General features: G+C 39.7%; 1 long non-coding RNA gene across 3 annotated transcripts in view; it reads right to left on the reverse strand.

Annotated features, from left to right (window-relative positions):
- Positions 1 to 2,212: 2,212 nt before the first annotated feature.
- LOC128650044 (uncharacterized) overlaps positions 2,213 to 22,596 on the reverse strand; it is a 124,559-nt gene continuing 104,175 nt past the window's right edge. For all 3 annotated transcript variants that reach the window (XR_008400720.1, XR_008400717.1, XR_008400718.1), the window contains one exon: positions 2,213 to 2,728. This is a non-coding gene — a long non-coding RNA (uncharacterized LOC128650044). The remainder of the gene's footprint in view (positions 2,729 to 22,596) is intronic.

The raw sequence follows: 22,596 nt of genomic DNA on the forward strand, positions 1-22,596 counted from the left end.
TCCCAGAGTTATTGTTTTTCTTTGTAGACTAGAGGATTATTCATAGTTTTAAAAGTTATTTTAAGTTTTTATTTCTGTTATATTTGATAAAGATAAATAATATTGTGAAAAAGGGAAAAAAAATGTGAAACAGAACTTTTTTTGCTGCCTACTTAGAATAAGACGGGGCTTTAAAGTAACAGTCTACTTCAGAATTGTAATTGTTTAAAAAGATAATCCCTTTATCACCCATTCCCCAGTTTTGTATAACCAACACTGTTATAGTAATAAACTTATTACCTCTGTGATTACCTGGTATCTAAGCCTCTGCAGACTGCCCCCTTATTTAAGTTCGTTTTAAAAACATGCAATTTAGCCAGTCAGTGCTGACTTATAAATAACTCCACAGAAGTGAGCACAATGTTATCTATATGGGCCACATGAACTAGCACTGTATAGCTGTGAAAAACTGTCAAAATGCAGAGGCAGCCTTCAAGGGCTTAGAAATTAGCATATGAACCTACCTAGGTTTAGCTTTTAACAAAGAATACCAAAAGAACAAAACAAATGTGATGATAGATTGCATGCCTTATCTAAATCATGAAAGTTTAATTTTGATTAGAGTGTAGAGTTAAACTAGGGGACTGTATAAAACTATTGCAATAATTTCCTTCCTTATTTTGTGCAACCATTTGGATTGCTGACAAAAGCAATGTTAAATTGTTTTCAGTGCTGATATTTATTCATTCGCCAATTCCTAAAAGCATAAGAGTCTTGGTAGAAATCTTTAGATATCAGTTTAAATGAATTTATTCATGCATTTATTATGTACAAAGTTCATTATTAAGAAACAGAAATTTTTTATAATTTAATAAAAATAATTGTATAATTGAATAATTGCATAAGTCATACAAAGAACTGTAATTAAATAATTGTGTAAGTGAATACAAATGTCCAGTTGATTTCTGAGGTTATTGCCATAGAACTACTGGTAATTATAGAATTACCCACATCCTGAACAGTGAGTCTCAAGCTATAGGAAATGTGAAAATGATTTTTGCTTAAAATTACCTTTATGCTGTAAATTCCTTTCTTTTGAATCCTACCACCATAATTATGTAAAAGAATTAGGAAATAGGCTTATTCTGACTGTGACATGTTGGAATATTATGGTCCATATAACCTGTTTTTTATTTATGTTGTTCAATTCAATACCACACTGTTATTTCAAAAGTGCTTACATTTGTATTGTATTATACTGGAACATATTAACCCAATTTAATTACGCTTTGAATAATTCCTTTTCTTTAACTTAAGATAAATTTCCCTTGCAAGAAGTAGGCACCCAGCTGGTAAATGAAAATCTCAGCTGTATCTGAAATAAAGATGTATTCTGCAAATTCCCTTTAGACTGAGTCCATCTGTTATTAAGAAACAAATGGAAATAAAGCCTTTATACCAGGTGCATCAAATACTTGCTGGATACTGAGTGAACATTACTTATGTTGCCAGGTTACATCTTTAGGGAACAACTTCACAGTTTTTAGAAGTCAAATAAACGACCATCTGCAAATAATTTCTGCTAATTAAAGGGCAGGTTGTGGGAGACGTCTACTATATGGAATTTGGCAACATCTGCTTGGAGATAGATAGGTAGGGTAGATTAAAATATTCTATGATTCTCAAACACTGATGTTAGTCTAGAACAGCATTGGCATTCATATTTTATCATCTGTATTTACCTCTGACCTCCTGGGAAGTACAGTCATTTGGGCAAAATAAAGAGCATTCAAAAGTTTTTCCCTCTACAAGACATAACTGATTTGTTCTTTGCCTCTGAACATCCTGTTGAGTGATGAATTCCTTTTCTTTCCACATGAGGGACTTTTTTTTTTTAGAAATAGAATATTGTACTCTAGGGCCAAATACTTAAGATTCATAATATATGATGCATTATCTTCATGCATATTGTGTTTCTATGTTTTCTTTCTAAATACATTATTGAAATTTTACAGTGTACATAAATGTTATGTATAATTTCTGTCTATTTGACTATAGTAATTACCTAGCCACAGTTACATACAAGCACTTAATTAATAATTATATTATTTACATTATATTATATATTTTCATGCATATTGTGTTTATATGTTTTCATATAAATAAAATGCAGATGTTATTGAAATTCTACAGTGTATAAATGTTTTGTATAATTTTTTTTGGCTATCTGAATTATTAAGCCACAATGAAATACAAGCACTTTATTAATAAGGATATTATAATGATATTATGTACTAGTAAGCACAGAAAGATTAGTGCACAGGGCTTTCTATTAACTAATAATCAGCAGCTGATAACAGCTATTAATAATTATAGTATTTTTATATGCATTGTATGTATCAGCAATAATAAAAAAAAGTGCATTGAAGCTGCATACAAATACAGTGAAAGGAACAGCATGGGACTGTAGCAACCTAAGGGTTAAGGCTAGAATGAGCGAGATAGGAGAACAGGGCTGGGTGTAGAAGCTAGTGCAACATTGTTGCAAGTGTAGGGAGGAGTCCCTGGCCTTACATTAAAAAGAGCTGCACGTAGCTTCCTGTCCCTCTTTTTCCTTGGATCCTGAAGGAGAGACCCCCTTTTTTCTTCGCTTTGGAAATCCTAGGCCTTGTTCAATCCAACATCATGCATCATTCAAGAAGATCTGTCTTGCCTCCAGTACGGTTCCAGGAGCTGCAGTTTGCATCACCTGCAAGGAAAAAGCAAGATAAGCAGATAAGTAACCTTGAAATAGATGATGATAGTGAGGATACTATTGCACCACATTATACACATAGCAAGACAACTACTGCTAATTCCCATGCACCTCTTGGCCTAACTCAGCCACCTCCTGCCACTGACATGAGCAGTGTGTCTGTTCCTGTTAACTCCAGCTTACCTGGCATTGTCCCTGAGTCCCCAGTTAATTGTTAAGTCCTGCTACTACAGGACCTATGGCCAGTCCAGTCATTGGTGGTTTAGGAAATCCAGGGCCTTTAAGGCCACATGGGGAACAAATTGTTGGTTTAGTTACCCTTCCTCCACCTTCTAACCTCTTACCTGCATCTTCTGTCACATCCTTGTTTGCTGCCATCCCTCCAACTGCCGCATCTGCTGTTTCTTATTTTCTGGCGTCCATTACGGATGCTATGGCTCCATCTTCTCTTCTGTCTTCCTACATTACGGTTGGCCAAAACGCGGTACCGGAAGTCGTCGCCGGAAGTCCCGCCCCTTCCGGTGATGTCACAAACCCCCATTCACGGCGCAGCATCTTAACCACGTGGTCGAGTCCTCAGGAGCTCGTAAGAGGTGAGCACCAAGAGAGGACACCAGCAGTGGTAGGATTGGCGCAGTTAGGGCCGGGCAGTCAGCAGGCTTTGGGCACAATCCAGCAGTGGGCACAATCAGCAGGCATCAATGGTAGAGGTGGGCCAGCAGGGGGTGGAGCTATCCAGACGGGTCAATTTGGCCGCAAAAGGGTTTCATGGAAGCCACATTTGAATACTCGTAATAGGGTTGGGACCCCTAACAAGGGGTGCTTACAGGGGCATTGTCCGATCACAAAGGGGGACTCATTCTGCTGCAATCACGGCAAATGCAAGAATTAACAATAAAAGAGCTGACAGTAGCAATAAGAGTAGCTCTTCAATGTCTATAAACCCTAACACGGGTAGTAATGTGAGTGGAAGTGAACTGAGTGTGGCCGGTGATACTGCGAGTATGAATGTTTTTCCTTTGGCGCACGCACATACTAATTCTGGCGCAAATGATAATGTCAATAATGTGGTACAGGGCTGTGTGAATGATTCTTTAGGAAATATCATAAATAGGCAAAATATAAGCAGCATGCATACGTTGCAGGATAATAACACCAGCCAGGTTTTAGGGAACGCATCTCAGTTAGGTCAATATAGTGCTGCTCATTCATCTACTGAATCACAGGTAGGGCATGTTGCTAGTCAGAATGTACCAGTAAATGCAAATCCTCCCATTTCCCGTGTTCGTAGTGCTTGCAAATTGTTTTCTTTTTTGCAGGGTGTGATTCAGCCAGAAGAATCCTTTCCAGCTATGGCCACAGCACCTGAACTGTCTGCAGCACCTAGTACCTCAGCCCAGATGCCTTCTCCTGCGGTGCCTGCTCCCCAGGTCCCAGACGCTTCTCCAGTTCGAGCGGCTTCGGAGTTAGCGAGGCAGGAAACACCTTTGATGGCTGCTGGTGAGTCAAACGTTTTTACACATGTTAGAACTGACTCTGCTGATTCCTCACTGTCCGAATCTGATTCGGATAGTGACACTTCTTTGGGTTTAAAGGGGAAGGGACAAAAACGTATGTATAGCATGGTAAAAAAAATGTGGCGGGAGTTTCAGTAAGGAGCCTTTAGACAGTCTGCCCCTGCCCCGTCCTCACTCCGGTAGTTGATCAGTTAACCCCTGCTAATACCCCTGTGCAGCGTCCCCCCATTAGTGCTATCCCTGAGCGCAAGGTTGTTTTGCACGGGGATACAATCCCCACTTACATGCCGTCACTTCATGCCCATTTGAATGCCAAAACTATTAGGAAAATTCAGCAAAGGAAATATGTAAATGTATTCGAATTATCTCCTGAAGCTTACAAGCAGAAGAGAAAGAGTTCTGATGGCACAGGTCCCAAAAGGTTTAAACGCCCAAAGACATTCAAGGAATGGCTTATTTGCTTTAGAGTCTTTGCCTCGTGTTACTTAGAGACGTACCTCAGTCAGAATCATGCAGTATTAAAATACATGGATTCTATTCACTGGATTCAGAGGAAGTTCAGTGATGGAGCCTGGAGGGATTACGATTCAGAATTCAGGCGTAAGATGGCCTGGAATCCAGTTCTTATATTTGACTGCACAGACACTCATCTGTGGCAACGCCTTTGTCCTCAAAGTTCTCCCTCTTCCTCCAGCCCTGCTCCCTCTCAGTTCTTTCGTAGCCAAAAAGTAAGCATAGAAATGCCTCATGCTGGGCATTCCAAGAAAACAGGTGTGATAAGGGAGGTGCCTGTAGTTTCAGACATACTTGTAAGTTCTGCAGTGACCCCACCCTGGGTTTGATTGCAGGAAAAAAGAGAGTGTGAATAATAGGCCCCAACCCAGAAACACTACTGTCCAGAAAGGCTCCCTCTCCAGTGAGGGTGCACGCCCTTGAACCTTGGCTGCGTCTTTACCCTGACCGTCAGGCTGCTGATTTGCTCTTGGAGGGTTTTTCACGTGGTTTTCAGATCCCTGTATCTTCAAGAATCAGGGGTTCAGATAACTACCGTAACCTGCATTCGGTATACCCTCAGATAGTAAAAGACAAGTTAGTAAAAGAATTGAACCCTATGAACCCTATGATTGGCCCCTTTCCCATCCTCCGTTTGCCAACTTTATTGTGTCACCTTTAGGAGTAGACCCTTAGAAGGAACCAGAAAAATTTTGCCTAATACAGCACCTCTCCTATCCCAAAGGAAGTTCAGTGAATTGATGCAATATGCTATCAATCTTTTGATAGCGAGCTGGAGCTAGTTAAGGGAGCTGGGAGAGGTGCTCTGTTGGCAAAATTGGATATTGAGTCTGCTTTTCGCTTGTTGCCCCTACACCCTTCGATCCCCAGCGAGGTCCACTCAGCCTTTCATCCTTCCGAGGTCGATAAAATGAGCAGTGCCTTTAGACCCTTACGGGTGATTAGCTGTGCTTTACAAGTACCCAATACATACATACATACATACAGCCTTTCCTCTTATGGGATGTAAATTTTATGGTGGTTTCTACATGGATCGCTGCCTTCCTATGGGTTGTGCCATTTCTTGTGCACTATTTGAGAAGTTCAGCACTTTTCTACACTGGGCAGTTGCCCGTATGGTCGACAGGGATCTCGTAACACATTACCTAGACAATTTCTTGATAGTAGGTCAGAAAGGATCGACAAATCGCAAGATCCTTGCACCTGTTTGACGTTTTTAGGTATTGAAATTGATACCATAAACATGGTATGCAGGATTCCTTTAGATAAGGTGCAGGGTATGCTGGAGGCGGTTCAAGCGGCTGTATCCTCTAAATACATTACTTTAAAGCAATTGCAGTCCCTCCTTGGCCTTCTTAACTGTGCCTGCAAAGTTATTCCTATGGGGATGGTTTTTAATCGTAGATTGGAGAGTAAACTTTGTGGAAAAGTTAACCCATTGGAAAAAATTTACATCTCGCGGGGCATGGTAGCTGACCTAAAAGTATGGGTGTCTTTTCTTAAGAACTTCAATGGCACTCTCTTTTGGCGCTCTGCTCCTATCTCTAGCCAGCTTTTACGCCTTTTTACTGATGCGGCTGGGTCTCGGGGTTATGGGGCATATTTTCGGGGGGCGTGGAGTGCGGGCCCCTGGCCTACAGAATGGAAGGATAGAGGGTTAACTCGCAATCTCACGCTCCTCAAACTTTTTCCCATAGTCTTGGCCGTTGAGCTCTGGGGGAAGCAATTTGCAAACAGAACGGTTGTCTTCTGGACGGATAACCTAAGTGCTATGCATGCAGTTAATGGCTTGTCGGCCACCTCGGCCGCAGTTGTTTGCTTGCTATGGCACTTGGTGTTACGCTGTCTAGAACTTAACATTCAGTTTCAGTCACAGCATGTCCCCGGCGTGAATAATGTAATTGCTGATGTGCTATCGAGGGTTGATTGAGTAACATTTAAGTGCCTTGCACCCCATGCCGATAGAGTGGGCTTATCCTGTCCCGGTTTCCTTTGGCAGCTTCTGAACCCTGGATATCCCTGTTCCCTTTCATATGTGCGTCTCTAGCTCCATCCACTTGGCACTCTTACGTGAGGTTGTGGAAGGAATGGGACTTGTTTTGTCAGGACAGGAAGGTGGAAGCGGCTGAGGAATCGCAAGTCACCTTGTATGATCGGCTGGTGAGTCTGTGGAATGACGGTGCCCGCCAGTGCGCCATTCATTCTCGCCTGGCAGCTTTAAGTTTTTTCTACCACACACTTTCCCTGCCCGATCCTACTAACTCTTTCTTTGTGCGCCAAGTGGTAAAGGGCTGGGGTCATTCTCAACTGCAGCAAAAGGATGTTAGGGAGCCCATTACTCACGACCACTTGCAGAAGTTGATTAGTGCTTTGGAAGCCGTATGCTTTTCTCCATATGAAATTCTTTTGTTTCATATGGCTTTTGTACTGGCATATTCCACAGCCCCTCATATAGGTGAGCTAGTGTCGCAGCATGCCAGCAGAGGTGTCCAGCTCCAGCATATCAAAGCATCCCCAGAGTCATTATTGCTTTTTATCCCCCGGTCTAAAACAGATCAACAAGGTAAAAGTCTTTCGATGACCATTCATAAGACAGAGGGCAGCTGTTGTCCTGTGCTATTAGTTAATCAGTTCTTAGGAATCTGCCCCAAGGTTTCAGGTTCTTTCCTCATACATGAGGATGGTACATCGTTATCCTAGTATCAGTTCCGGAGGGTTCTGGCTCGAACGGATCCTCTGGCCGGCCTTGATCCTTCAACAAATGCAGCCCTGTCAGGCACTTCAATTTACTCAATCTAGAGCTTAGGCAGGTGGTGCTCGACCAAATATAAAGGCTATGTTCACCCAATCGTTTAATGTTGTTTGTTACCTTGTTACAGTTACTAACGTTGTTTGTTTTTTCAAGAGTACTCCCAGGCACTAGGCGGATATGGATCGGTGGGCACTCGTACGTGCATTGGGCGTCAATTCATTCCCTATCCCTTCCTGGGGGCCAAATCCTTGGGTTCCCCTCTTCCAGAGCGTCAGTTAGGTGGTTAGGTGAGAGGGGGATGTGTTGGCCTAGATTCCCCTCCCTTTTATCCGAGGCCCTGGTACGTTGGGGTAAACCTCATATTGTCATTTTGCATTTAGGGGGCAATGACTTAGGTTCCCTCCCGGTCCTGCAGCTTATAAAAATTATGCAGGCTGATATTAGCTGGATCAGGACCCGTATTCCCAATGTTATTCTGGGCTGGTCTAATGTTATTCCAAGACTAGAATGGAGGCATATGTCATCCCATAGTGCAGCGTACAGGGTAAGGAAGAAATTTAATTCCACTATCAGTAGAACCGTCACAGAGCAGGGAAGCCAACAAATCAGAATAATAAAGGAGAGATAGGGTTAATTTACAGGATATAATCTTAGATATTTTTATTAGGGATATTCGTAGGTCTCTTGTTCCCTTCCTGTAAGTCAGGTTGTGGTTTATGGTGGCGGCAAGTATATCATCTGAGATGCTATCTTGTGGCGGGAGATAGAGGCCCTGTTAACTCTTGCTTGCCGCCATCTTAGCCTTGTTGGTTTCTATAGTTATGTTTATTAATATTTAATCAAAATTTTAACCTGTGACGGTTTGAAATTTCCCAAAAAGAAGTTGTGGTGTCTTTATTATTTCTAGTTATACCTAATTTAGGGGTTAAGTTTATGTATATGTTATTATTCCCTCTCTGCTGGAAGGCTTTTAATTCCTTAAGACACCGAAAGGAACAGCATGGGACTGTAGCAACCTAAGGGTTAAGGCTAGAATGAGTGAGCGATAGGAGAAGAGAGCTGGGTATAGAAGCTACTGCAACATTGTTGCAAGTGTAGCGAGGAGTCCCTGGCCTTACCTTAAAAAGAGCTGCACGTAGCTTCCTGTCCCTCTTTCTCCTTGGATCCTGAAGCAGAGACCCCCCTTTTTCCCCTCCCTCCCTACCCTGTTCATGGTGGCTTACAATAACATCTATTAGATGCCAATGGCATAGTTATGATTAGTCAATCTAAGCTCAGTAAAACCATAGTGGTAATCTCTCTTTCCCCAATATCTGCATACTCGGTTCGAGCGGTCGTGTATCAGACACCCTTACAGGGGTGGGGATATCTATACACCCTGACTGTCGGAGGTAGTAGCCCTGTTGCGTGGAGAGGGTGAACGGGGGGAGTGATGACCAATCTAAAGAAGGGAGGGGCGGATAGCCTCAGGTGCACATGAGGTGCCCCTCCTTCCCCTTGTGGGTGGGTCACGTGATCTCAGCAACCCCTTAGTAGCATCTCCATTGAGCAGAGGGAACCCTCCCTCTGCTGCAGTTTCCATTTTGGGCCGCTGACCTCCAGTAGCGCTGGGTTAGTTAATTCTTGCTTGCTGCTATCTTAGCCTTGTCAGTTTCTATAATTATGTTTATTAATATTTAACAAAATTTTTTAACCTGTGACGGTTTAAAATTTCCCATAAAGAAGTTGTGGTGTCTTTATTTATTATTTATAGTTATACCTAATTTAGGGGTTAAGTTTATGTATATTTTATTATTCCCTCTCTGCTGGTAATGAGTGGTAAGCCTTTAATCCATTATATAAATTCTTTAAAGGAGCATAAATGAGCATACACTAAGGTACAAATCAGTTCTAAACATGCATACTGAAAAATATAACAATATATACTGATGCAAATATAATTTCAGGTGCAATGTTACAAATACATGCATCCAAAAGGTATGAATAGAGAACTGGATTGGTCTCTATGTCTCTAGAGCCTGGTTTCTCAACAGCTGGGCCGTGGCCCAGTACCGGGCCGTGATAGCCCTGCTGGTGGGCCCCGACCTGTCATGCCCCCACTGCACACTCTTACCCCACTGCACACCAGGGGCAGACTGAGACCAATCAAGGCCCCAGGAAAACTGTCTCACACTGACCCAAATGTATTCAATGTTATGCAAATAAACATGGTAGTCTCCCTGTCCTGCCCCCAACATGCCCCTCAACCTCCAGAGCCAGGACCCCCAACATTAAGGGCCAGAGAAAGGGCCTCCAACCTTCAGGGCCAGACCCCACACTCAATGGCCCTCACAGCGACAGACCCCCGGCAGGACCCTCCACACTCCAGGGCCCCACTAAACCCACACTTAACTGCTTAGTTACTGATAGGGCAACTGAAAACTCCAGCTTAAAGGGACACTGAACCCATTTTCTTTCTTTTGTGATTCAGATAGAGCATGACATTTTAAGCAACTTTCTAATTTACTCCTATTATCAAATGTTCTTCATTCTCTTGTCATCTTTATTTAAAAATCAAGAATGTAAGTTTAAATTCCGACCCATTTTTGGTGAACAACCTGGGTTGTTCTTGCTGATTGGTGGATAAATTCATCCACCAATAAACAAGTTCTGTCCAGGGTCCTAAACCAAAAAATAGCTTAGATGCCTTCTTTTTCAAATAATGATAGCAAGAGAACAAAGAAAAATTGATAATAGGAGTAAATTAGAACGTTGCTTAAAATTGCATGTTCTATCTGAATCACAAAAGAAAGAAATTGGGTTCAGTGTCCCTTTAAGGAACGCACTAGGATCCGTGGAGATGTCATTTGTGGGCCCCCCTACTTGCTGGTCCCTCGGCCCAGGTCCTATTTGTCTGGCTGATATATATATATATATATATATATATATATATGGAAAAAGAAGTAGAATGCAGATGTAACTAGTACAAAAGCAAGCTCCCTGTTTGGAAGTGCGCGACAACTTCAGTATAGTTTGAAATCTAAGTGAATCTGATTTGATACACAAGGTGTTATTTTGAATAATATATATATATATATATATATATATATATATATATATATATATATATATATATAAAACTACCGGGCCCTGGACATGTCCAGCTCAAATTAACCGGGCCTTGAGGTCACTTTGGTTGAGAACCACAGCTCTAGAGTATATGATTCATTGATTGTCTTAAAAAGTTTTTAATATGTTCAATATGTTTAAAATGGATTTTTTTTTCAGATTTGTTAGGAGCAATATGTGTTTAACCTGACTTTTTATATTCTGTTAGAGAATTTTTTTTTTATATGACCACTAGAGGGTGCTAACATTCAGTATGTCAAAGGTGTTTAAAGGAATGGGTGTGGTTTACAGGTATATTTAAGCTGCATGATCTCCAGGTGTAACTATGCATGATTAAGGACTCAGTCCGAAACGTTGCTGTTTGTTGGTCTGGCTGTTCACTGTGCATACTGCACGAATAAATCTGTTGGAAACTACTGGTAGGTGCTGCTTCTTCTTTGTGACTTGATATTGTGTGGAGTACAGTGCAGCATTCCTGAAGCGTGCACACCTTGTTACTTTCAGGTGCTGGATTCTTGGTTTGTTGTGTTATTTATTATTTATAGTTATACCTAATTTAGGGGTTAAGTTTATGTATATTTTATTATTCCCTCTCTGCTGGTAATGAGTGGTAAGCCTTTAATCCATTATATAAATTCTTTAAAGCAGCATAAATGAGCGTACACTAAGGTACAAATCAGTTCTAAACATGCATAATGAAAAATATAACAATATATACTGATGCAAATATAATTTCAGGTGCAATGTTACAAATACATACACTAATGTGCATAAATACACATATACACACCATGATCTACATACTCTCTAAATATTAGCGCATGAAACAAATACAATCCCACAGAAACATGCAGTGCCACAAATACGTAAACACTAGTATATTTGGGCAAGATTACATATGTGGAGTAAGTTTCAGCGCAACTGCTGAAACCCACGTCGCCCGTCAGTTCACCTTCCACATCAGGTGAATCACATAAACTGTGCCGCTAGATGATATACTGCCGTAAGTAGAACAAACTGGCGCGATTCAGAAATGTGCGCAACTCATTTCTGGCGTCGCCAGTAATATATGCCAGTATATCATCTTGCGACGCGTAACAAAAAATAAATAAATGTGGAATTTACACGTAAAAAAAAAAATTAAACAGGCACATCAAAACGCCATTTAAAACCCCTAACCCGCCATCCCCCGCAATCACTAACAAAATGTAATAACCCAAAGTATCTAATTAAACTATTAACCCCTAATATGATAGGGGCTGAGCATCATGGGAAATGTAGTTCCAATACTTCTGGAGGGTCAAGTTTAAGGATGTCTGACATATATGATACTGGGTGAGCACATTAAACAAAATACAAATATTAAGGGTGTTCTGTCCTCTGTTTACTTACGCTTAGCATTACCCATCCACTTGTAATGGCTGATTATTTATTTATTTATGGGCAAATTTATGGGCAAATTTACCCCTTTACGGATGCCTGTTAAAATATCACTTCACTTGAAATCTAGCCCACAAACGGATTGCCATAATTGGCAACATAAACCCTTTTCGTGGAATGGTCGTATTCAGGCTTTCAAAATGACTTGCTAAGAATACTTTACATTTTACAGACAGTCCAAATAACTCTTCCCACCTCATATTTACAACATCTACAATCTACTCTCAATTGCTTAATTTGGGGGAATCTGATGCCTAGAATAGCCAGGGCCACATTGTATCACCCACAGGACAGGGGAGGTTTGAGTGCTCCTCTTATATACAAGTATTTTCAATTTACAGTGCTACAGAGAGTGCTAGAATGGCTCACCAAAGCAAATGTCAAAGCCTGGGTTCTATAGATTCTCAGATCCTTAGGTCACCGTCATTGGGACCACTTTGCTGGCTATCAGCTATGCAATGCCCGGGAATAGCTAGATCATCCATGCTTTACCATCATATATTTTCTATATGGGACAATATTATCAAAAATTATAAATGATCTCCACTATCACCTGCATTAGTGATGATCCGTGATCTCCACTATCACCTGCATTAGTGATGATCCGTGATCTCCACTATCACCTGCATTAGTGATGATCCGTGATCTCCACTATCACCTGCATTAGTGATGATGCGTGATCTCCACTATCACCTGCATTAGTGATGATCCGTGATCTCCACTATCACCTGCATTAGTCTGGGGTTTTCCTTAAGATTTCCCATATAATAATCTTAGGTAGAGGCAGCAGAGATAGTTCACTGGGGTGGCATAAAAGGGGAGTTTGGGCATTTAAAAAAAGGTCTACTACAGACTAGAGAGTGTCTGTTAACCCTTGCACCCATTGAATTAAGTCACAGGCTTGTCTGGAGTGGCTAGACTGTGAGAAACTAATTAAGGTGGAAAGGGTATGTTAACCCTTTCTGTGCCAAACACGTGTCTGGTGCAGGGTTAGTTAGCTCTGTATGTCACATACATGTTTAATCCTTTAGAAGGATTAAAGGGGCCTTTTATTTTTACACTAGAATGCCCCTTAACAAAACTTATAAACATATTACCCTTTAATTCTTGTAGCCCCAACAAATACATTTATAGTACCCATTTGTTTGAACGTCTTCTTAAGGAGATCTTTAATCTAAAAATCAAATGGCTGCATCAGCAGTGTGATGTGAGAGAAATTGAAAAAATGTATGACGTGGCATGAATATACAAAAGTTCTGTGAATAATAGTTTCTTTTATGGCTGCATGATTTGAAATCAATTCTGAAATAAAAAGAGATAGAATTATATTGATTTTCGAAAGAAAAGTAAGATTATAAAAATTAATATTGGCAGGCTTTTTTGCAAAAGCCAACCTAATTCTAAAAACAATAAGAAATATGGATTGCTGGGACCTTCAAGCATGAATGCTCTATGCCAGGCCTGCTACATAAAAAACACACATTCTTATGGTACTATTGTTACATTATTTACTACTGGTGCACAGAACTATGCTCGTAGTCTATCACACCCACAGTGATGCTTATCACTCCCACTCTCCTTTTAACCATGTCTTCGGGTACGTTTGTTGTCATATGATTTGATGTTTTCATAGATGCACATTGTTAGGTTATGCTGTCTAAGCTACAAGCTTGTGGTTTATTACACCTCTAGTGACGTTTCTTATTATCCTCCTCTTTTTTTCTATCAATCATGCCTTCAGGTACACTTTGTTGTCACACGATTCAGCACTTTCAGTCACATACTATTGAAAGTTGACTATATTGTTTCCTCACACACATTGGCTATAGGCCTATCACATGCAGTGGCGTCAATCTCCTCCTCTTCACACGCCTCTTCTGATGACAACTAATAGTTTCCATTCATAGACGGAACAAATGATTGTATTACTACGGACACATAATCGTCATTTGCTAGTCAAATAGACAGGTAAGAGAGAGTATTATATGAACTAGACTCGTTTTCTATAATGATAATATAACATATTTTAAAGCGTATGAGCACTGATGATCATTTGCAACACTGGATATATACCATTTTGTTTATGTTTATCTGTATGTATACACTTCTTTTTATACATATATTTGTTCTATATTTACAAAACTTTTTAGGCTTAATGTATGGAGGCAAATAAAGCAATGAAATATACACAGTAAACAAAGGTTTAAGTTGCTGGGAACTTACCTCTGTGAGGGCGGTTCCCAGGTGTATGCACTTTTTGCCCTATTGATTGGTAAGGCTTGTGTATTTAAAGGCCATTAACAGTTTGTACTATTTGCCTGATGAAACAGTGTTCTGAAGCACTGAGAAACGCGTTCCAATTGTTTAAGAAGGGCTGCTAGCTTACCGTACCTTATGATTCCTGTTTTTATCTGTCTGTTTTTAAAATAAATTATATTTTATATTGGAACCTTGCCTGCTTACCATTTACCAATCACTCCCACTGGGAGCAATCAATCGTGGATACTTCCAATCTCTGAGTCCCTGGTGATCCAGAGCTCTAGTGTTCCTGCTTTCCTGTTTCTTTCCCGGGGAGATCAGTGAGCTGGGTTGCTGTAAAATATCCAGCCTGTGTCTAATAGCACTGTCTGAGTGCTCTACGAAAATGTGACTACCCTGGATCGGGGATCCTAGGTTGATTAATCTGTTCCATACTTGTACACACAAGTGCCTCTCCTTTTTCCTCATTTTTCAGTGGCAACATGTGCAGCAGGAGAGGGTTGCTTGTACACACAAGCTACACATCATTTTCAAAATTGTGACTTATTGTCATCAAAAATTGACTCAAGTGGGTGGTTATGTCTAGATTAAAAGAACAATATTTCATGGGGGGGCATTTGGTTGCTTTTCCCCCTTCTAGACACTCATGTAGGTGAAGTGACGAGGGGGACAGGACAATTGGAAGCTTTGATATTTATCTGAAAAGATAATTACAGTATTTCTCCTTACAAAATAATTTATCTGTGAATGTTTTTGAGATTTTTAGAAATTGAAAATATGTGATAAGAGTTTCTAGTTAGGCTGTACTTGTTATCATTTTCAATAACTCTATTTAAAATAAGTTTTTCTCTCTTTCTTACAAAAATATAGCTAAAACAGCTTGGTGACCCTGGACTTTTATTTTTGTATACCAATCTCTTTTTCCACACTCCAGCAGAAACAGTTGATGCACGAAATTGCTTCTGACAGCATATTTATTGGTTTGCAACCTCAGCAACCCTAATTATGGGTCATTGATAGCATGCCCTAAATTGGTACTAATCCATCTAGTCTAGACTAATTTATGGCAAAACATTGCATTTAATGCAACATGCAAGTTTATAAAGAAAAGGAAATTTAAGAACACAAAATAACAGGCTAATAACCCACAGTTGAGTTTTGTTCCATAATTTTTTGAAGAACTGAATTTTAAGGATCGTGTTAAAGTCTGTCCATATTAGGGCCCAGCGACTGATAAGTGACTTTAATAACACAATATAAATGATCTTATTGCTTAACTTTTTGCCGTTTCCTGGAAAATCTTCATGTTTATTGGAGCTCCGGATTGATAACCTCTTCCTGCTAAAACCAGCAACAAAGGGATCATACTCTGGAGAGTTACATCTAATCTTGAAGCTGCTTGTAGCCTTACCCGGTATCCCTGATCGTTCCGGTCACGAAGCTCGGCCATGCCCACTGGCGATCTACACACTGCTTCAGTAGCATACAGAGTTTCTCAGCATGCACACAGCACCTCGCAGCAGCGTCTCTGTGAGTAATCCACATTAGCACTCCGGAGCTTCCCTGCTCACGCAATCTGTCTGCCCCAACTGCACCGGTAGTGAATATTAAGTGCTGCTGTTCTCTGCTCCTATACTAACCAGGTACTTTTTATATCATGTAACAGTGTGAGATAAAGCTGTATCATTACTACTCCCGTGCTTGCAAAATTGTTTCAACTGTTTACATGTAAACTGACTTGCTGCTGCTTAGTATATTCTACTGAACTGTTCACCACAGCATTCCTTCATATCATAAGAACATAACAGAGGTATTATAGGTTTTCACTCATTAATCAGATACCTTGTAACAATTCTAAAATACTGTTGCAAGCTAAGAACATTCACCTCATCAACTTCACTGTGGAAAATCTGAGTTATTCACTTCCTGTTCCTCAGTTACTTAAGTGATACATACCACCTCATATATGGTCTGCAGCTGCGAATCCAGTTCACATAAAACTTGTCAATATGAGTTACGCACTCTCACAAAAGCGATTACCAAATCGTAATCTAAAGGGGTAGTCTAGGAGGAATCAGAAAGTCAGGATACTACACGAGCTAAGCATTTAATAAATTCCCAAGGCAACATATTGGTCAAAAACTAGCAAGGGTCAAAGTTCAGAGAAAACTGCAGTGAAAAATCAAGCACAACCAGAAGACAAAGCCAATACTTTTGCAAAGATGGAGTCAACTCTGAAAACTTTAAAGGCAAAAAGGCTCCAAACTGTGTCAGAAATTACAAAAAATGATGCGGACAAAATGTGAAGAACACTGATGCGTAAACAAGTGACAAAAAAAGCACACAACATGCTGAAACAAATTAAGATTGTTCCCAGTGCTGGTGCTTTTTTGTTGGAATTCCTTTTTATCTGATGTTTATCTTGTGATATCAGTCTGAGATAGATAAGGGATATTCATTTCCCCCCACTGTGCTTTAATGGGATGTGGAGGTCAAAATTAAATAACTTTAATTCAGAAAGAGCATACAATTAAAAAAAAAAAAACTTTGTATTTTACTTTTATTATCAAATTTTCCTCATTCTCTTGGTTTGTTAAATCTTCCCTTCGATGAGATCATTCTGAAGTAAGCTCAGGAGCGTGAACAGCACTATATATTGCAACAATATTTATAGCAATTTTATACATTTAGTGCTCGCTCATGCATGCTAGTCCTACCTTAGTATGTTCTCATGGAAAGGATCATTAAATCAAACTAAAAGAAAGAGGTCATTTTGATAATAGAAATAAATTAAAACATTTTATTTTAATTGCAGTCTCTGATTCTTTCACGTTTTATTGTGATTTTCATGTGCTGTTAATTATTTGCAAATTAATTGTAACTCATCATTTTTTCTGCAATAAAATAAGATAATGTTATCATATTTTTATTATGAAATAAAACAATGTTATTACTTTTTTTGTGTTTAGCATTTTCCAACCTAGATGAAGTCTACAAATGAGATGTAATTCAGGATATTTTGTAACTGTAATAATTCTTGTTACAAAATAATGAGTATAATTGATAACATAGAATGTAATAGTGATTTTGTTTGAAACATTAATTGTCATACTCTTGTTATTGTTAATCGTTGTGACTCTATTTAAAAAAAAAAAATGCTTACCTTACAAAATATGTTTTATTTGTGATTAAATGGCGCATTTTATAACATATTTTAACAAATATTTTGTTCAGATCATAAAAGGTTTCCGCTACACTTAGAAAGAACTTTAAGAATCTTTTATCAGATGTGTTTATGAGGGCGTAGCAACGCTTAGCATCAAGCATTTAGTGCACAGGCAATGAACTGTGACTGCATCTCCATACTGAGAGGCACATTAAAATAGGTTCTGCATGATCTGCACTTTCATGACCTTATCTGTGAAGCTTTCATTCTGCTTTGCAGTCTATAAAGGTATACTCATAAACATAAGAATGAGATGTTCAGCATAAACAGTCATCAATAGATTTTATTCAGAACAGCTGAAGACAATTTAATGTTTAACAAGATTTTCTGATAGCATTTTGCATGTCAAATGGATATATTGGATGTCCATTTCGGAATATCTATTTATTTGAATCTATTCAATTATTTTTATTTTTTAGTGTTGAATATATTTCAGAGTATTTACACCTGCAGTATTAAAAGACATGGAAGTCAAAATAAACCTTTCATGATCCAGCCAGAATGGTTAACAATATCCTTGGGAGTTTGAAGCAAGCTGGAATCCAAATGCAGGAAAGCCAGGGGATCCTATGTAGTGTACTCTAAAAGCCAAGGGTCACAATCCATGAATCAGTTCAAAAAGCTTGAAGCCAAGGGAAAGGCAGATGATGATTCCAGAATGTATAGCCAGAGGTCTAAGCCAGGAGACCAGGAGGTCTAAGCAAACTACCAGGGGTTTAACCAGTAAGCAGAGTCTGTAAGGATAGCCAAGGGTCAGGGAACTAGAAGACAACAGGTAAAACAGGTAAAAGGCAGGTAACTGGTACATACGGGTAACTGGGAGCGAGAGACTAGGACTTAGGACAATCAGACTTTCCAAGCACAAACTAAGACTAGGCAGGGAGATTTATAGCATCAGGAGTGACGTTACTGCATACATACTGAGTAATCGTGCAAAGGATAACCCCCCAATTAGAGTTATGAAAGACCCAGTGGAGTCGTGCTCACAAATCAAACTAGCTCAGAGAGTCAGGTACAGGGGCAGAACTACTATTGGTGCAGCAGGTGCAGTTGCATCAGGGCCCAAGTGCAGGGTGGACCCATAACAGCCAGTCTATGCACAAGCGTGTTCAGAATGTGTACAATCTTAATGCAGGAGAGCCTTTTATTAGTGCACGTTGCAGGTTTGTCAGTCCATTCATCCATACCCCAAATCATTATACAGAGCAGCATTTATACTATTGCTATTACTTACTACTGAGCAAAAAATGTTTGCTCCAGGGCCCCCTATTAAGTTGGTCCGCTACTGGTCAGGTATATCATGGCTGCCCAATGACTAGAGACTCTGAGCGAAGTTAGCATGACTACTCTTCTACATGCTAAACTGTGAGTTAGTATACTCTTCTAACATGAGCTACACAGATCAGGGTTAGGGCATTAAAATAGGTCCCACAGGGGTCTACATTCTATATTTAAAATGCACTTTGCCAACTTATTTTAGAGCAAAAAAGTACTACTTAGTTCAATGTTTTAAAAGATGGGTAAAACATTTACTTCTGTGGGCCTTTTATTGCATGACAGGAGGAAAACATTATCTGGCATTTATCTATGTATACATTTCTATTTGCTATTTAACAGGAAAACAAAGTTTTGCTCTTGTTTTCTTCTTCACTTTTTGGTAAAGAATGTATTAATCAAGACAAATAATCATCCTCTGAAAGAAGGAAAGTCACAGATGATATAAAGTTCTGCAAACATTTTTCACTGGTTTAGCTGAGGGGTGCACATTTTTTTGCAGGGCATAGTTAATTGAATGCCCTGATGTTGTATAGAGAGCTGTGAATGGCACAGGAGCAATTACCTCACAGAAAGATGCCTCTGTTGTTTGTGGAATTAAACTTTAGTACAAAATACATTCACCTAGATTTAGAGTTCTGTGTTAGCCGTCCAAACCAGCGTTAGGGGGTCCTAACGCTAGTTTTGGCCGCCCGCTGGTATTTAGAGTCAGTCAGGAAAGGGTCTAACGCTCACTTTCCAGCCGCGACTTTTCCATACCGTAGATCCCCTTATGTCAATTGCGTATCCTATCTTTTCAATGGGATCTTTCTAACGCTGGTATTTAGAGTCTTGGCTGAAGTGAGCGTTAGAACTCTAACGACAAAACTCCAGCCGCAGAAAAAAACCAGGAGTTAAGAGCTTTCTGGGCTAACGCCGGTTTATAAAGCTCTTAACTACTGTGCTCTAAAGTACACTAACACCCATAAACTACCTATGTACCACTAAACCGAGGTCCCCCCACATCGCCGCGACTCTAATAAATTTTTTTAACCCCTAATCTGCTGAACGCACACCGCCGCAACCTACATTATCCCTATGTACCCCTAATCTGCTGCCCCTAACATCGCCGACCCCTATATTATATTTATTACCCCCTAATCTGCCTCCCCCCAAGGTCGCTGCTACCTACCTACACTTCTTAACCCCTAATCTGCCGACCGGACCTCGCCGCTACTATAATAAATGTATTAACCCCTAAAGCTAAGTCTAACCCTAACACTAACACCCCCCTAAGTTAAATATAATTTTTATCTAACAAAATAAATTAACTCTTATTAAATAAATTAATCCTATTTAAAGCTAAATACTTACCTGTAAAATAAACCCTAATATAGCTACAATATAACGAATAATTATATTGTAGCTATTTTAGGATTTATATTTATTTTACAGGCAACTTTGTATTTATTTTAACTAGGTACAATAGCTATTAAATAGTTAATAACTATTTAATAGCTACCTAGTTAAAATAATTACAAAATTACCTGTAAAATAAATCCTAACCTAAGTTACAATACTACACTATCAATAAATTAATTAACTAAACTATCTACAATTATCTACAATTAAATCAACTAAACTAAATAAAACAAACAAACACTAAATTACAAAAAATAAAAAAAGATTACAAGAATTTTAAACTAATTACACCTACTCTAAGCCCCCTAAAAAAATAACAAAGCCCCCAAAATAAAAAAATGCCCTACCCTATACTAAAATAAAAAGTTTACAGCTCTTTTACCTTACCAGCCCTTAAAAGGGCCTTTTGCGGGGCATGCCCAAAGAAAACAGCTCTTTTGCATTTAAATAAACATACAATACCCCCCCCCAACATTACAACCCACCACCCACATACCCCTAATCTAACCCAAACACCCCTTAAAAAACCTAACACTAAGCCCCTGAAGATCTCCCTACCTTATCTTCACCACGCCGGGTATCACCGATCCGTCCAGAAGAGGGTCCGAAGTCTTCATCCTATCCGGCAAGAAGAGGACATCCGGACCGGTAGACATGTTCATCCAGGCAGCGTCTTCTATCTTCATCCATCCGGCACGAAGCGGGACCATCTTGAAGCAGCCGACGCGGATCCATCCTCTTCTTCCGGCGACTCCCGACGAATGAAGGTTCCTTTAAGTGACGTCATCCAAGATGGCGTCCCTCGAATTCCGATTGGCTGATAGGATTCTATCAACCAATCGGAATTAAGGTAGGAAAAATCTGATTGGCTGATTGAATCAGCCATTCAGATTCAAGTTCAATCCGATTGGCTGATCCAATCAGCCAATCAGATTGAGCTTGCATTCTATTGGCTGTTCCAATCAGCCAATAGAATGCAAGCTCAATCTGATTGGCTGATCCAATCAGCCAATCGGATTGAACTTAAATCTGATTGGCTGATTCAATCAGCCAATCAGATTTTTCCTACCTTAATTCCGATTGGCTGATAGAATCCTATCAGCCAATCGGAATTCGAGGGACGCCATCTTGGATGACGTCACTTAAAGGAACCTTCATTCGTCGGGAGTCGCTGGAAGAAGAGGATGGATCCGCGTCGGCTGCTTCAAGATGGTCCCGCTCCGCGCCGGATGGATGAAGATAGAAGACGCCGCCTGGATGAACATGTCTACCGGTCCGGATGTCCTCTTCTTGCCGGATAGGATGAAGACTTCGGACCCTCTTCTGGACCTCTTCTTGCCGGATAGGATGAAGATTTCGGACCCTCTTCTGGACGGATCAGTGATACCCGGCGTAGTGAAGATAAGGTAGGAAGATCTTCAGGGGCTTAGTGTTAGTTTTTTTAAGGGGTGTTTGGGTTAGATTAGGGGTATGTGGGTGGTGGGTTGTAATGTTGGGGGGTATTGTATGTTTATTTAAATGCAAAAGAGCTTTTCTTTGGGGCATGCCCCGCAAAAGGCCCTTTTAAGGGCTGGTAAGGTAAAAGAGCAGTTAACTTTTTATTTTAGAATAGAGTAGGGCATTTTTTTTATTTTGGGGGGCTTTGTTATTTTTTTAAGGGGCTTTATTTTTTGTAATTTAGTGTTTTTTTTTGTAATTTAGTTTAGTTGATTTAATTGTAGATAATTGTAGATAGTTTAGTTAATTAATTTATTGATAGTGTAGTGTTAGGTTTAATTGTAACTTAGGTTAGGATTTATTTTACAGGTAATTTTGTAATTATTTTTACTAGGTAGCTATTAAATAGTTATTAACTATTTAATAGCTATTGTACCTAGTTAAAATAAATACAAAGTTGTCTGTAAAATAAATATAAATCCTAAAATAGCTACAATATAATTATTCGTTATATTGTAGCTATGTTAGGGTTTATTTTACAGGTAAGTATTTAGCTTTAAATAGGATTAATTTATTTAATAAGAGTTAATTTATTTCGTTAGATAAAAATTATATTTAACTTAGGGGGGTGTTAGTGTTAGGGTTAGATTTAGCTTTAGGGGTTAATACATTTATTATAGTGGCAGCGAGGTCTGGTCGGCAGATTAGGGGTTAAGAAGTGTAGGTAAAGTAGCGGCGACGTTGCGGGGGGGCAGATTAGGGGTTAATAAATATAATATAGGGGTCGGCGATGTTGGGGGCAGCAGATTAGGGGTACATAGCTATAATGTAGGTTGCGGCGGTGTACGGATCGGCAGATTAGGGTTTAATAATAATATGCAGGGGTCAGCGATAGCGGGGCGGCAGATTAGGGGTTAATAAGTGTAAGGTTAGG

The sequence above is a fragment of the Bombina bombina genome, chromosome 2 (genome assembly GCF_027579735.1).
Source record: "Bombina bombina isolate aBomBom1 chromosome 2, aBomBom1.pri, whole genome shotgun sequence".
NCBI classification, from domain to species: domain Eukaryota; kingdom Metazoa; phylum Chordata; class Amphibia; order Anura; family Bombinatoridae; genus Bombina; species Bombina bombina.